We start from the raw sequence: 14,923 nt of genomic DNA, 5'->3' as shown, positions 1-14,923 counted from the left end.
CCTTTCAGTGAGGGACCAGACCTTGGCTGTATTTGTGATTGCCATCCGTTCATCCAAGTTATGCTTAAAGATGGTCTGGAAACTATTTTGTTTTATACCCAAAGGAAGTTTGTTTCATAAAACAGGGATTCTCTTATGTGTGTTTTATGTTGCCAGCAGTCCTGTTATTGTTTTGGTGGAAGTTAAGATCACTTGAGCAGATGTTGAGGGTATTATTAGTTTTGCAGATGTGCAAGAGGTCACAAAAGACTGGATCCTTCATGTCTCTGTAAGCTAGATAGAGGCCATCACTCAAAAGTCTGTAGGAAACAAAAGAGAGAGGGAACAGTCACTTTAAGGCAGTCTTGGAGCTCAAGGAAGACATCTCTTTGATCATCTTGTTTCTCAAGCTGGATCACATGCTTAGACAGGTATGTACTGAAGGAGCCATTATACTCTGTTATGGGCCTGATGTGGGTGGAAGAGAGAGGGATGATAACTTCGTTTCATCTTGAACAAATACCCCTGATGATTAGTTTGCCAAGCTAAAAATTGTTCTTAACAGTTATTGGATAAAAGGTTGTCAAAGATAATTCAGTGTCAGTGAAAGTTACCATGTCCATCCATAATGTCTGAATCAACTTTCAAAAGGGTGTCATCTGTGTAGTAAGTGCCTGGGTGCTCAGTTTTCCGTAGGGACAAAATTCTGCATTTCTTGATGTTTAGTTTCAGGCCGTAGTCCATACTCCACTTATTGTCCATGCCAGTCCCTCTTGAAGAACTTGTAAGTCAGACTAGAAGTTAATGACCACCCCAAGTTTGCAGTCCTCTCCAAATTTGGTCAGCCATAGGTCCTTGATATCAGCCTTGACATCAGAGAAGTAATCCCAAAGAATAGTCGTCCTAAGACCGGTCCTGGGGAACACTGCTGATACCTGCTTTTTTTGAAGAAAGCATGCCTGCCGCACTAATAGATTGGGATCTGTCAGGCAGTTTGCTCTCCAGCAGATAACACAGGAGTTTTCATTTCATTTGATTAGCTTATCAGTAATGCCAGAATGTGGGATGGTATCAGAGGCCTTGGCTAAGTCCAGATAGACACTGAACTGATTTGCCTAAGTCTAATGCATCAGTGACATGTGCAAAGAAGTCCACCAGGGTTCAGAAGGTGGTATCTGCATTTAGCAATCCCAGAATGGCTTGGGTCAAGATTTTATAGACTGCCTATGTCCTATTAATATTTTCCATAGTGATGCATTTCATTGCTTTGCATACAGGTTTGGTGAGGCTATAGTTTCCTGCATCAGTAGTGGATCCTCCCTTATGAAGCAGGATGACTTCTGCAGTCCTCCATTCCTCTGACATGAATCCATTGTTGAGACTGAAGTTGAATAGGCTTATTAGCGAATCTACCCAGGCAGTCTCTGGTGCTGACAAGAAGGCAGCCTGGCACTTTATCAGGACCCATGGAGAAAGTGTTTTTGGTCATGAAGAGAGCATTCGAGAGGTGACGAGAGGTGTTTATCTGGGTATACAAATATGTTGGAGAAAGGAGGTGATGGGAGTGCAACTTTAGAGTTGAATTTGTCCACAAGTGCATTGGATCTTTTCTCAGGTAATGAGTAAGCATTGTTCTGTATTAGCTTAGAGCATGGCTGGGCATTACCACTACGGTTTCTAACATAGCTGCATAAGACTTTGTGGTTGTCTTTACTAAAAGCAGCAAGTCTCAAGTCATAATTTTAGATAGTTTGATTTTTTTTTTAATTTGTCTCTAGATGATAGGGAGTTGTTTGCTTTTACTGGCTACGAGTTTATTCTTGTTATTGTAGAGTTTGTTTATACTAGGTTTCCACTGTAGAGGTTTATTCCTGAATTTGGCAGTGTATTTGTGTTATGGGGGCCAGATCTCTTGATGCATGCCTTGAGGTGGGCGTAGAAATTGTCCACAAATGTGGCCTTATTTGCAGGGGGAGTCTATTCCAGAGGTGAGGGAGAAACCGAGTAGGGAATCTCTCTCTTCACCTTGTTTTATTGATCTACTGAAGAGGTTTAGATCTCTTGTTCTGATAATTGTGAGATTGTTTGATTTATGAAGGTGCAAGAGATCTTGGACTACAGGGTCCCTGATTTTTTTGGAAGAAAAGGCATGATGCGGCAGATGTTTCTGTATCTCAGGGATGCAGTTAAACATAGAATACACTGAACTAAAACACTGCATAAATATAAATACTTATTAAACTAATAATAAAGCACACAAAACAATTACCATAGAAACTGAATTAAATAAAGGGAACAAGCATATTATCAGTGAAACCATCTTAAGGAAAATTATGGAGGGGTGTATTATTGCTTACATAGCTTCTTTCAATTCCGCAGACAGACTCCTCTTGGGAACACTTCTAAGGCTACCTAGAATACCATGGATTTATTTGCAAATCACTGTGCTGCTAATATTCAAGCTGCTTATTAGGATGTCAGATTCCTGTTTTCTACCAGGATAGGTATCATTTACCTGTAGGTTTGCATCATGGTAAATTAAAATGCAAGAAAAAAATCTAAGTTGGCTATGTAAAGAAGCCTTTATGTATTACCTGTTCAGAATATATTTTCTCACATAATGACATGAGGGAAACAACACACAAGAAAAGGTAAGCAAATATTTAAATGATACCAAACTGAAAAAAAAGATGACAAAAGTATTTCAAGTAATCTTTCTGTTTTCCAGACATAATCAGAAATAGAAGAAAGAAGCATCAAGGTTAGCAGCTTATTGCATATGTATTAAGCTAGGAGTTGTGAGCAAACATTCTCCTGTAGTCCAGAGTTCATTACCTTGACCTCAGTTTGCCTACTGTGTAACTTTATTTGATATTTGTTGACTGGGTTAGTCCATCTGAGCTTATGCCCTTTTTCAGTGGAGACCAGAGCAGAAAATCTCCAAAGTGAAGGTTTATACAAACATTTTAAAATATTAGATTTAAAAGCCAAGTAATACAAGTAAAACATTTTTGGTACAGAAGTAAAAAATGCATAAGATTACAAAACAAATTATACAAGAAGAAAAAAGGAAAAACTCCTATGAATAAATTATACAGGCAAGATGTTTAAAGTACAGAATAATACATTTGTATTCATATATAAAATGTGTATATATTACACAGGTTATTAGGTAGCATGATGTTTTACGGGAAGAGAAGTTGTTGAAAGTGGGAAGACAAGTTAGAAGTGGGTAAAGAAGAGCATTTTGCTAGAGCGAAGTTGCAAAAATATCTAGGAGCAAGTTAATGGTGGTCAAGCAGGAGAGACACAAGAGTTGTTTTGTCAAGTATAAGAAAAAAGTCAAAAAGGGAAATGAAAGAGAAAGGTAGAGGAGTGGGTATAGAAGAATTATAAGATTATTGGAGCAGAAATTGGAGGAGAGAGGAGGGGAGTAGTAGAGAGATATTTTAAAGGTCAGGAAGCTGGAATAGTTAGAGGGTGTGTGAGAAGGGAGGTGGAAGAGAGGAAAGTGAGGGTAGGCAGGAAGGAGGAAGGGGAGTGGGATTGTTATAAAGACATCTCCTAGTGCTGTGTAGGAAAAGTCTGAGAGTTGTCTTGAATTCTTCTGCATGGGTGATATTTCTAAGGACTAAAGGAAGCTTGTTCCAAGAGAGAGAAGGAAGATAGGAATATAGGTTTTGTTCTAGTGATTTTTTTGGTTCATAAATATGTAAGAAATGTTGGTCACAACTTTATGAGTTATAGAGAGAGACGAGGGGATATGCTTAGGCAGAAGGATGGTTTATTTAGGATGGAGTGGATTATGAGAAGTTGAGAATATACAAGTTGGTAATGAAATTCTAACCAGCTGAGATTCTGGAGTGCAAGAGCAAATTTGGCAACCTTGTTATATGAGGTTTCAAATGTAGATAGAAGACAGGACTGTAAGTTAGTAAGAACTTGAGAACCAGACAGTGCTCCAGGGAAGTTACATGGTTAACTAATGAAAAAAATCAAGAAACAAAGTTATAGCTGTACAGTAATTAATATTTCACATGGTTAACATTTTTGTTTAAAAATAAAAATACAGACTTTTACACAACATTACCACAATACATAAAGGAATGTTTTATCATACAAGCAAAATTGTACAAAGGCATCTAGAAGCGCAGTACACAACACACTTAACAAATGAAAACAAAGTGGACATTTAATTTTCTAAGTGCAATAATGTCCTCCAAGGTGAGCATTATATGGAAATAATGGAACTTCCAGGAGTGTGGCGGCCTTCTGCCTGCCATGTTAGGCCTCAGGACACCCTTGGGTGGTCGATTATTTCCATATCAACCACTGCAAACATTATTGTGTAGTTAAGAGATGATGTTTAAACTACTTAATGTAATGTGATGGTCATACTGTTACATTGCTGCTAGGCACAAGTAATTTTGGGTTTAAAGCTCAAAATGTTATAGCAATGCATGTAACCTTCGCTGAAACATTTAGTGACTTGTGTAATGAAGTTTTAGCCATTTTTGCAGTGTATTATAATGGACAGGAAAATATAAAAGAAAGTAACGATAATGCCTGCTTGTGTTTTGGATCTCCACTTCAGAATGGCTTTTTTGATATCCCATCAGTAGGGACACTTTGCCCCAGAATCCTCCTCACTTGCATATACTAATAGTTGCACAACCACAATGAAAAACAGAAAAGCCCCTACAAATTGAATCACTGCCAGCATACAGATATAAACTGCACTGGCAATTATTTCATATGTCAGCAGAAACTGGAGAATTCAACATCTGGGAATGGAATTCAGTATGTTTAGACCTCTTCCACTTGTATGTTAACAGATTCATAGTTATAGGTTTAAGTGGATGACTTTGGAAATGGGGTTCAATTAAAAAAAATCAACTGGGATTCTAAGAATAATGTAAGGCAATCAGCTGTTAATGCAAATATTGCCAATGAAAACTTTAAAATATTCCTGTTTAATCTTTACAGATAGGAATTATGCTCAGAGTCCACAAGCATACTCCTATCTCACAGCAACTCAATCTGTTATACTTTTAGTGCTTTACTTCAAGAACAAAACATTGTTCATGGAGCATGAGCCTCCTCAGGTTTAGTACAAGACAATGAAAAGCATTATTTGATATGTTTTGTTTGGCTAGTTTGCTAAAAGATAAAATTATTTTCATCCCTACTACTGAAATGAAAGAGAACGTAATGCACAGTCTGTGTGTGATGGTCCTGACTACATATCAGGGTGTTGAAACACTAGATCAGAGTGGTATCCCTACTAGTTGTATTTACACATCAGCCATTTGCAAAAAGATCACAGTGCTAATGTCCCAACAAGATTAGTGGCAGAATGTGAGACCAAAATGTGAAGGTTTGCACTGAAAAGGATATATATGACTGTCAGTGACTGTTTTTAAACACCTTTATTGAACATTTGTGACATAGGCAAATTTACATTTATACAAAAGTAATCAAACTGTATTAAATTAACAGACATTATACTTCACATATATTGCTATATATATCTTAGAACCTAAGCACCATTACATAAATTATTAAATTCCTGCCCCTTTTCTTTAAACAAGAAACATCTTTATTAAACCATCACGTAAGACATAAGCAATCAAACATTTTGAGTAGAGCTCTGCCGTCCACATTTGTTTCAGTAAGGACTGTGGATGTAAGCTCATAGTAACTGTCTGAATCCTCCCTTATTTTTTACTTTAGTCATCTTTAACTTTCTCTATCACTTGTGAAAGGTTACTGTTTTTCTTCAAGTTAGTTAACAATGGAGTAGATAAGTGAACATTAATGTTCCCGGATACTTTGAGGTACAAGACTACTTTTTATCTTGGTGTAATGTTGAGAGATCTCACTCTAAGTGAAATAAATAAATAAATGTATCTGAATGAGAGATCAACATCTGTTCGAATGTAGATCCCCTGTAAGTGTAGCCACTGAGGCAGATTTGTCAAGGTAGCAGATTTCAGAATGCTTTATTGCCATTTTGGCTGTACTGTGAGATCACAGTTGTATGAGCTGTCCTTTACACTTATTGAGTATTTTCTCTTTTCCCTGATAATTTACTCCTGAGGAGTTATATATGTATATGTAAGAGGATGGAGTAGAAGTACCTCACGTGGGGGTACAGGAGGCTTGCTCCCCACCAGAACTGTTTTTAGTGACTTTCATAGACGATTATTAAGCTAACAACCCCAGGGGGCTGTTTTAAACCTAACCCTGCAGTTTCATTGTTGTGCATTCAGGGACTTTACCAACAGTCTGTTTTTCAGCTTTCTTAGTGGATCCTCGCATCTGACATGAGGATATACCAATAGTTTATGTTTTTTTACCATTAGTGCCTCCTTTTCCTCTTGAAGGAGTTCATTTTGGGTTTTGAGATGTATGCATAATGAATGGTTAAATTATTTTCCAGCCACACATCTTGGAGAGAGAGGTAGTAGGATTGGATGCCATTGTGCTGTTTAGCACACTAATTTTCTTCACCTATCGTAGAAACGTACTGTAAGGTGAGAGTTACTTAGGCTATAGCTAGGTTGCAGAGTTCTGTTATGGTCTGACTATTAAAAAAATCTGCTTGTATCCTGTGTGCTATGGAACATGTACCAGATTAGTAGCATGCCACTGTGAATAACAGAAATAGACCCACATCATTGGTTGTAAATCCAGCCACTTAATGGGTAAGAAGGACCACAAAGCAGAAACTTTAGCACCTCAGCAGATGTGTCCCCTTAAAGGCATTTTTGCTGAGGTGCCTAGAGTTTCCATCCACATTCAACATCTTTTCTCCAAGTAAGTGGTTGACGTTCCAGGCAGCATTTTGTAGTGTGTTTTTTTTTATTTTTTTAACAAGAACAAAGAACAAAAAGGTAATTACAATCATAACTAAAATAATCTATATACAGAGTCCATAACAAAATCATAAATTTACATACAGTAAAGAAATCATCTAATTTTTCTCTAACAGTAAATGCAATTTTTCCCAAGCATTTAATGTATGTATTAAATTTTTTGTATTCCACTTTATGGTAGAAATTTCTTTATCACATAGTGATTTGGCTAAATAAATAAACTCATTTTTGAATGAGAGAGATTTAGTTTTCTAATTTTTTGTTACAGCTTTCCTTGCAACTGCTAGGATTGACCATAGTATATGAACTTGAATTCATAGGTTGGTTCTAGGCTATCTGGTCTAGGGCCTATACAAGCCTAGCCATAACAATTCCCTGGCTATTTCTTCCCACAGTATTTACTTTCCTGGACCCCTGTCTAGCAGGGTGACTGACATGATCTCCGGGGTGAATTTTCTATCTCCCATCCAATCATCAAGGTTCCTTTTGAAGAGGGCCAAAGAGGCACTCTGCTTGACATGTATGGGCAGTCTATTCCAGAGTCTGGAGAGTTTTTGAGTCAGGAACCTATCCCTCCAGCATGTTTTATTCATTGTGATGACAAGGTTTAGATCCCTGGAGCATGTGGCTCTGAGGGATTGGGATTTATTTAAGTACAGCATGTCCAGCAGCTCTGGGTTTGACATGGCCTTGTATGTTAAGCAAAGGATCGCCTCTGGGTAGACGATATGCGACAAGAGTATAGGTGGAGTTTTTTTTAGACGGACAGCATAAGGCATCTGCTTTAAGCCTGTAATTGTTTTAGTGAGGTACTTCTGCGGTCTTTCCAGTTGCTGCAGATGTTTTGAGAGGTACATACCAAACAGGGCGTTGTATTCTATAATGGGTCTAATGAGGGATGAATACAGTGGGACAATGACCTCCTATTTTCTGGATGAAAAGCCCTTAGTGATGAGGTGTGCCACATAGAAGTATATCCTGACTGTTGTGGCAATGTGGTTATCGAAGGTGAGACCACTGTCCACCTGTGTCCTTAAGTCTCATCACAATTTTGGTGTTTGGTGTACTGCCACCTATGTGGTAATTCACGGGTGCATGTTTTTTCCCAAAGGGGATAACTATACATTTCTTGGCATTGAGCTTGAGCCCATGGCTCTGGCACCAAGCATCTGTTTCTGTAAGGCCCTTTTGTAGAATATTCACATCATTTGGGGATTCAATAATGGTTCCCAGTTTGCAGTCATCTGCAAACTTTGTTAGCCCGAGTCCCATAGTGTTGGCCTGTACTTCAGAGAAGTAAATGCCAAACAAGAGCGTAACCAGGACTGAACCCTGAGGTACTCCACTTGTCTGGAGCTGGATTTGGAGTCGGCTACTTTTACAGTGTGGGTTCTGTCAGTAAGCCAGTTGGCAACCCATCGAGTGACGTAGGGATTAATGCCCAGCTTAGTAAGTTTATGTATGATTCCAGAGTGGGGGATGGGGTTGAAGGCCTTGATGAGGTCCAGATAGGCTGTGTGGACCACCTTTCCCATGTCCATGTCTCTGGAGATTGATTCGAAGAAGTCAGTCAGGTTCAGGAGGCAAGATCGGCCCTTCGCGAACCCAAACTGCATGGCGTCCAGTGTTTGATGGTTGCCAAATGTCTTTGTTTATAAGTTCCATGAAAATATGTTCCATGGCCTTGCAGATTTGGCTCATCAAACTGATGGGACGGTAGTTCCCGGGATCCAAGTTGGATCCCCCCTTGTGGAGTGGGATAACTGTAGCTGTGTGCTACTTAGTGGGCACAAAGCCTGAGGTGAGGCTATGATTAAACATGACACTTAGGTGGGTTGCCAGTTCATTTTGTAGTTCATGTAGTACACAGCCTGGGATGTTGTCTGTTCCCATGGATGCTGTATTTTTAGCTTTGGAGAGTGTGTTTTTTACCTGTGTGGCCATTATTACCGGAATTTGGCAATCTTTCGGTATTGAGATTGGTCCTTTAGGGGGTGAGAGGGGGGTGAAGTTTGCACTAAATCGATCTGCCAGGATATTGGCAATATCCTTGGGATCAGTATATTTAATGCCATTCTATTGTAGCTCAGAGCAGATCTGAACATTGCTGTTTAGATTCCTGACATGGCTGTAGAATGCCTTGTGGTTGTTTTTGGAATCTTTGGCAATTTTATTTTCGTAACTAGCTTTGGAGGATTTTATGAGGGATCTCAGATTCTTACTGAGGCTGGTAAGGGAGTTTTTTTGCATCCTGGGATTTTCCTCTTTTCTGCAACAGTTTCTTCATTTTGTTGTAAAGTTGGTTTATGGCAAGGGACCACCAGATTGGCTTACGTTTTTTGGAGGAGAGCATCTTGGTTCTACTGGTAATGGCACGATTCATGCACAAGTGAATGTGCTCGTACAGTGCCTTAGTGTAGGATTCAGCAGTCGAAATTTCAGTTCCCATCTACATGGGTGTCATGAAGTTTGTCACTTCTGAATTGAGTAGCATGAAGTTGACTTTGGAGAAGTTTTTTACGGAGGTTTCCTTACTGGGGGGTGGGATGTGGATGTCCAGGGTGATTAGCTTATGGTCAGACCTGGCCAACGAGTGGGTGGCCATAGGTGTGGAGCATCAATTTCCCATGTTGGTAATGACCAAGTCTAGGATATTGGAGCCCCTGGTGGGACTAAGGATTAGTTGATCCAGGGCGTTGGAATTTATGAATTCCAAGAACCGTACCAAAGATGTTGGTACACAAATAGTTTTCTCAGTTAATGGCAGGGTAGTTGAAATCACCCAGTATTAGGGTGTTTGGTTGTATCTTAATATTTTCCAGTATGTTTAGAAAGGTGTAGTGAGAATCTTGGGGCATGGTGGGGGATCTGTAGCAAGCTACAATTTGGATTGCAGTCTTAGCTAGTGTTAGTTGCATCTGGAGAATTTAAGACACATTGTGTTGGGCAACTAGCCTGGTAGTGTGAATATCATTGGTGAATATGGGCACTCCTCCACCTTTAGTGTTTTGGGCCTGGTTTGGCGGCCGGAAAGTGTGGTAAGAGTTGTAGCCTGGTATTGCAGGGGTGCTCTATGGAGCTTTGAACCAGGTCTCAGTTACTGCACAGATATCGATGTTCTCCATTTTTAGGAGTGCCTAGAGAGAGTGCATTTTGTGGTTTACACTTCTGGCATTGAGTAGCATTACCTTCAGATTTTGCATGCTTGTACATGTTATGGTGGTAGTTTTGTCCTTTGAACTTTGCCTAAAAAAGGCACTATAGCGGTGGCAAGAGCCTTAGCCAGTAACCTGAATCCCAGGGGCGGCGGGTGCAGACCATTTCTGGCAAAACATTGTGTTCTGTCAATCATGTCGTCCCAGGCAGACAGATACTGGATCCCCTTTGAATGACACCAGAAGCATAGCCAATTGTTGAAGTCAATCATTTTGTCCTTCTACTGTGGTATCATTCTGGGTGAAGGTAGGATGCTACTCAGGGCTAGGGTCATACCTGCCTGGGCCACATGATCCGAGAGGTCTTCCATGTCTCTTTTATTGTAATCCAGTGAGTTTAGTCTCAGGTCATTCATTCAGACATGGACAATGACAGAGCCATATTTGTACTTGTTGTGGAGTGACTTGAGTGCATGCGTTATGTGGCAGATCCTGGCACCCGACAGGCAGCTGACTGTAATTTTCTCCTTGTTCAGCCTGGTGAGTGAGACATCAGTGTGCCTGACTATAGAGTCACCTATGACTAAAGTGTTGGGGTACGTTGTCTTGCCTTTGGGGCTGTTGTTGGGTGGCACACTGGTGTTGTGAGCTATGTGACACTGGTTGTGATTGGTGTTTGTTTGCGTTTCAGCTTCAGAGGTCCTTGTTGCTTGGGCAGGTTAATGTTAATGGCCTCCACATTTGTGGGTTTAGTGTTGCTATGTGTAGGTGTTGGTGGTGTGGGTTTAGAAGGGCTATGTGTTGCTTGAGGTGTAGTGTGGGTGTTAACCTTCTCCTCTTGACTATCTAGCACAATCTTGGGTGGAGAGAGCTTTGCTTCCAGTTTGGCTATGTAAGTGCATCTCTTGCAGGTTGTAGTGTTGGGTGGTAGGAGGAGAAGGTTGTCTGTGTACATGAGGCAGTTGCTTCATTGCCCCAGTGTGCCAAGATTCACCAGGTGGACAGGAGAAATCATTGGAAGCTGACCCTTGGACATGCCTGTTTTGGTGCTGTGTTTGTAAAGTACAAGAGCTGTTTTCCCTTACCTTTGCAAGGTACTTTGCAATTGTAGGCTGTTTAGTGCCTACGATCAATTTCTCCTTATTAACAAGGAGAGTTGAGTGTTTGTATCAGTTAAAGACTTCCTAGTGCTTTCCAGTAGGTTTTAAAGCAAGTGCTAGTCACAGGGATGCTTAAAGGTAAGATGAAAAAAAATAGTTTATCCTAAACACTGTAGTGTGCACTAGAGGAGTTAGATGTGAAAACAGGTAACTTAAGTTTTATCTGTCTAAAAATTTAAGTTTTAGTGGAGAGTCACTATTTTTAAAACAGCAAGATAGATTGAAAGGGGGTGGTCACTTTTGTATTCTGGTACTATGGAATACAGTAGGATGGCCAATACATTTAAATAGATGAAGGGGAGTGATTTCACAAAGTGATAATTTTGTGCTTACTCACACAAGCCAGTAAAAATAGAGAGGAAATGAGATATATGGTCAAATTAACATAAGGTGAAGGCAACTAGAAAGACAGTGGTGTTTAAGAATACTACAGTAACCGGGCCGGAGGGTGGGGAAAAAAAACTTCTGCCTGACTAACGAAAGACAGAACTGCAGTCTCTTTTCAAGTTTTAATATGTAGTTAAAAGCAGAATACAAGTAAAACAAAAGGTAAATAAAACAAATCACAGTATTCAAAATAGAAAAAGGCAATAAAGTAATCTAGCTGTATTCAACTGGACGTATAAGAGAATTTAAGTACCTTTATCTGCACTTTTTTTCAAATAATACAGTATTTAAATTGATTTAATTGTGTTGCATAAATATTAACTGAACTGGAAGTTTTGACTCTGTTCTTCAGTTAGTGCTTGCTTGAATTTTATTATCTGTTAGTAATTGCAGGTGTGGGGGTAGCCACATTCTTTGATTTCCTGTCATTGCCTATTTAAGTGGTACAGTTTGAAATATTTTCTGCTTAAAAACCTCAGCTTTGGCCGGCTAAGATCTAGCTGTATTCAACTGGACGTATAAGAGAATTCAAGTACCTTTATCTGCACTTTTTTCAAATAATACAGTATTTAAATTGATTTAATTGTGTTGCATGAATATTAACTGAACTGGAAGTTTTGAGACTGTTCTTCAGTTAGTGCTTGCTTGAATTTTATTATCTGTTAGTAATTGCAGGTGTGGGGGTAGCCACATTCTTTGATTTCCTGACATTGCCCATTTAAGTGGTACAGTTTGAAATATTTTCTGCTTAAAAATCTCAGCTTTGGCCGGCTAAGATTTAGCTGTATTCAACTGGACGTATAAGAGAATTTCAGTACCTTTATCTGCACTTTTTTCCAAATAATACAGTATTTAAATTGATTTAATTGTGTTGCATGAATATTAACTGAACTGGAAGTTTTGAGACTGTTCTTCAGTTAGTGCTTGCTTGAATTTTATTATCTGTTAGTAATTGCAGGTGTGGGGGTAGCCACATTCTTTGATTTCCTGACATTGCCCATTTAAGTCGTACAGTTTGAAATATTTTCTGCTTAAAAATCTCAGGTTTGGCCGGCTAAGATTTAGCTGTATTCAACTGAACGTATAAGAGAATTTCAGTACCTTCATCTGCACTTTTTTCCAAATAATACAGTATTTAAATTGATTTAATTGTGTTGCATGAATATTAACTGAACTGGAAGTTTTGACTCTGTTCTTCAGTTAGTGCTTGCTTGAATGTTATTATCTGTTAGTAATTGCAGGTGTGGGGGTAGCCACATTCTTTGATTTTCTGTCATTGCCTATTTAAGTGGTACAGTTTGAAATATTTTCTGCTTAAAAACCTCAGCTTTGGCCGGCTAAGATCTAGCTGTATTCAACTGGACGTATAAGATAATTTAAGTACCTTTATCTGGATTTTTTCAAATAATACAGTATTTAAATTGATTTAATTGTGTTGCATGAATATTAACTGAATTGGAAGTTTTGACTCTGTTCTTCAGTTAGTGCTTGCTTAAATTTTATTGTCTGTTAGTAATTGCAGGTGTGGGGTAGCCACATTCATTGATTTCCTGTCAATGGCTATTTAAGTGGTACAGTTTGAAATATTTTCTGCTTAAAAAACTCATTTTTGGCCGGCTAAGATCTAGCTGTATTCAACTAGATGTATAAGAGAATTTAAGTACTTTTTATCTGCACTTTTTTCAAATAATACAGTATTTAAATTGATTTAATTGTGTTGCATGAATATTAACTGAAATGGAAGTTTTGACTCTGTTCTTCAGTTAGTGCTTGCTTGAATTTTATTATCTGTTAGTAATTGCAGGTGTGGGGGTAGCCACATTCTTTGATTTCCTGTCATTGCCTATTTAAGTGGTACAGTTTGAAATATTTTCTGCTTAAAAACCTCAGCTTTGGCCAGCTAAGATCTAGCTGTATTCAGCTGGACGTATAAGAGAATTTAAGTACCTGTATCTGCACTTTTTTTCAAATAATACAGTATTTAAATTGATTTAATTGTGTTACATGAATATTAACTGAACTGGAAGTTTTGACTCTGTTCTTCAGTTAGTGCTTGCTTGAATTTTATTATCTGTTAGTAATTGCAGGTGTGGGGTAGCCACATTCTTTGATTTCCTGTCATTGCCTATTTAAGTGGTACAGTTTGAAATATTTTCTGCTTAAAAACCTCAGCTTTGGCCAGCTACGATCTAGCTGTATTCAACTGGACGAAATAATACAGTATTTAAATTGATTTAATTGTGTTGCATGAATATTAACTGAACTGGAAGTTTTGACTCTGTTCTTCAGTTAGTGCTTGCTTGAATTTTATTATCTGTTAGTAATTGCAGGTGTGGGGGTAGCCACATTCTTTGATTTCCTGTCATTGCCTATTTAAGTGGTACAGTTTGAAATATTTTCTGCCTAATAACCTCAGCTTTGGCACACCTAACCCAGAACGAAGCACTAAAGGCGGAGGCGTGTCCATATTCATTAAGGATATCCACACCACCAGGCTAGTTGCACAGCATAATGCATCCGAGATTATCCAAGTGCAACTAACTCTGGGCAAGACAGCAATCCAAATTGTAGCTTGCTACAGACCCCCCACCATGCCCCAGGATTCACACTCCTCATTTCTTGATGTACTGGAAAGTATTAGGGTACAACCCAACACCCTAATAATGGGCGATTTCAACTACCCCACCATTAACTGGGAAAACTACTCATGTACCAACTCTTTTGCTCAACGTTTTCTAGAATTCATAAATTCCAACGCCTTGGATCAACTTATTCACACCCCCACCAGGGGCAGCAATATCCTAGACCTAGTCATTACCAACATGGGAAACCGGTGTTCCACACCAGAGGTCAATTCTTCGTTGGTCAGATCTGACCACAAGCTAATCAGCCTAGACATCCACATCCCACCCCCACCCCCAATTAGGGAAACCATCGTAAAAAACTTCTCCAAAGCCAACTTCACACTTCTTAAGACAGACAAACTTCATGACACCCATGCAGATGGACAATAGAGGTATGACTGCCGAATCCTACACAAATGCACTTTATAAGCACTTACAAGAGTGCATGGATCATGCTATCCCTAATAGAACCAAGATGTTATCCTCCATAAAAAGGAAACCAATCTGGTGGTCCTCTGCCATAAACAAACTCTACAACAGAAGAAAGAAACTGCTGCAAAAAAGAGTAAAATCCCTTGACTGGAGGAACTCCCTGGTCAACCTCACTAAGAAGCTGAGATGCCTCATAAAATCCTCCAAAGCTAGTTACGAAAACAAAATTGCCACTGACTCTAAAGACAACCACAAAGCATTCTATAGCTATGTCAAGAATCTAAATGGGAACACTCAGATCTGCTCTG

The 14,923-nt window shown here is 39.1% G+C and overlaps 1 protein-coding gene across 2 annotated transcripts in view; it reads left to right on the top strand.

Annotated features, from left to right (window-relative positions):
* Positions 1-14,923, top strand: part of AP3S1 (adaptor related protein complex 3 subunit sigma 1) — a 1,319,573-nt gene that overhangs the window by 661,998 nt on the left and 642,652 nt on the right. The window lies entirely within an intron of this gene.

The sequence above is a fragment of the Protopterus annectens genome, chromosome 17.part0 (genome assembly GCF_019279795.1).
Source record: "Protopterus annectens isolate FY-2018-M chromosome 17.part0, PAN1.0, whole genome shotgun sequence".
Lineage (NCBI taxonomy): Eukaryota > Metazoa > Chordata > Ceratodontiformes > Protopteridae > Protopterus > Protopterus annectens.
Note: the sequence above shows the minus strand (reverse complement) of the source record. Positions and strands in the feature narration are given on the sequence as shown.